The sequence below is a fragment of the Salmo salar genome, chromosome 17 (genome assembly GCF_965601325.2).
Source record: "Salmo salar chromosome 17, fSalSal1, whole genome shotgun sequence".
Classification (NCBI taxonomy): Eukaryota; Metazoa; Chordata; class Actinopteri; order Salmoniformes; family Salmonidae; genus Salmo; species Salmo salar.
In genome coordinates, this window is record NC_138307.1 from 22,005,001 (window position 1) to 22,007,500 (window position 2,500).

Consider the following 2,500-nt stretch of genomic DNA (forward strand, 5'->3'; position numbering starts at 1 on the left):
AGAGAGAGTAAAGGAGGGGGAGAGTCAGGGAGAGGGAGAGACGGAGAGAGAGAGGATATAGAGACAGAGGAAAGAGAGGGAGAGTCAAGTAGAGAGAGAGGGAGGGGGGGTGAGAGAGAGAGAGAGAGAGAGAGAGAGAGAGAGAGAGAGAGAGAGAGAGAGAGAGAGGAGAGAGAGAGTAAAGGAGGGGGAGAGTCAGGGAGAGGGAGAGAGGGGATGTATCAGTGTGAATTATTGAGGGAAGAGAAAGATACACTGACGGTGTGATACAGAGATGATGCTATACAGATAATACACTGACGGTATGATACAGGGATGATGCTATACAGATAATACACTAACGGTATGATACAGGGATGATGCTATAGAGATAATACACTGACGGTGTGATACAGGGATGATGCTATAGAGATAATACACTGACGGTATGATACAGGGATGATGCTATAGAGATAATACACCTGGACAGTGTTATACAGGGATGATGCTATAGAGATAATACACTGATGGTGTGATACAGGGATGATGCAATAGAGATAATACACTGACAATGTGATACAGGGATGATTCTATAGAGATAATACACTGACGGTGTGATACAGGGATGATGCAATAGAGATAATACACTGACGGCTTGATACAGGGATGATGCTATAGAGATAACACATTGTCAGTGTGATACAGGGATGATGCTATAGAGATAATACACCTGGACGGTATGATACAGGGATGATGCTATAGAGATAATACACTGACAATGTGATACAGGGATGATGCTGTAGAGATAATACACTGTCGGTGTGATACATGGATGATGTTATAGAGTTATAGAGATGGAGAGGTAGCTATAGAATAATTGAGTGATAGTGTTACCTGAGTATGATGCAGGAGTAAAGGGATGGACAGATAGAGAGATAAAGTGATAGAAGGAGTACTACCTGGGTATGGTGGACAGATAGAGAGATAAAGTGATAGAAGGAGTGTTACCTGGGTATGGTGGACAGATAGAGAGATAAAGTGATAGAAGGAGTACTACCTGGGTATGGTGGACAGATAGAGAGATAAAGTGATAGAAGGAGTACTACCTGGGTATGGTGGACAGATAGAGAGATAAAGTGATAGAAGGAGTGTTACCTGGGTATGGTGGACAGATAGAGAGATAAAGTGATAGAAGGAGTACTACCTGGGTATGGTGGACAGATAGAGAGATAAAGTGATAGAAGGAGTACTACCTGGGTATGGTGGACAGATAGAGAGATAAAGTGATAGAAGGAGTGTTACCTGGGTATGGTGGACAGATAGAGAGATAAAGTGATAGAAGGAGTACTACCTGGGTATGGTGGACAGATAGAGAGATAAAGTGATAGAAGGAGTACTACCTGGGTATGGTGGACAGATAGAGAGATAAAGTGATAGAAGGAGTACTACCTGGGTATGGTGGACAGATAGAGAGATAAAGTGATAGAAGGAGTGTTACCTGGGTATGGTGGACAGATAGAGAGATAAAGTGATAGAAGGAGTACTACCTGGGTATGGTGGACAGATAGAGAGATAAAGTGATAGAAGGAGTGTTACCTGGGTATGGTGGACAGATAGAGAGATAAAGTGATAGAAGGAGTGTTACATGGGTATGGTGGACAGATAGAGAGATAAAGTGATAGAAGGAGTACTACCTGGGTATGGTGGACAGATAGAGAGATAAAGTGATAGAAGGAGTACTACCTGGGTATGGTGGACAGATAGAGAGATAAAGTGATAGAAGGAGTGTTACCTGGGTATGGTGGACAGATAGAGAGATAAAGTGATAGAAGGAGTACTACCTGGGTATGGTGGACAGATAGAGAGATAAAGTGATAGAAGGAGTACTACCTGGGTATGGTGGACAGATAGAGAGATAAAGTGATAGAAGGAGTACTACCTGGGTATGGTGGACAGATAGAGAGATAAAGTGATAGAAGGAGTGTTACCTGGGTATGGTGGACAGATAGAGAGATAAAGTGATAGAAGGAGTGTTACCTGGGTATGGTGGACAGATAGAGAGATAAAGTGATAGAAGGAGTACTACCTGGGTATGGTGGACAGATAGAGAGATAAAGTGATAGAAGGAGTGTTACCTGGGTATGGTGGACAGATAGAGAGATAAAGTGATAGAAGGAGTGCTACCTGGGTATGGTGGACAGATAGAGAGATAAAGTGATAGAAGGAGTGTTACCTGGGTATGGTGGACAGATAGAGAGATAAAGTGATAGAAGGAGTACTACCTGGGTATGGTGGACAGATAGAGAGATAAAGTGATAGAAGGAGTGTTACCTGGGTATGGTGGACAGATAGAGAGATAAAGTGATAGAAGGAATACTACCTGGGTATGGTGGACAGATAGAGAGATAAAGTGATAGAAGGAGTGTTACCTGGGTATGGTGGACAGATAGAGAGATAAAGTGATAGAAGGAGTGTTACATGGGTATGGTGGACAGATAGAGAGATAAAGTGATAGGAGTGT

General features: G+C 42.7%; 1 protein-coding gene across 1 annotated transcript in view; it reads right to left on the reverse strand.

Moving 5' to 3' along the window:
- Positions 1-2,500, reverse strand: part of LOC106575692 (kalirin) — a 130,626-nt gene that overhangs the window by 119,152 nt on the left and 8,974 nt on the right. The gene's annotated exons all lie outside the window — the stretch shown is intronic.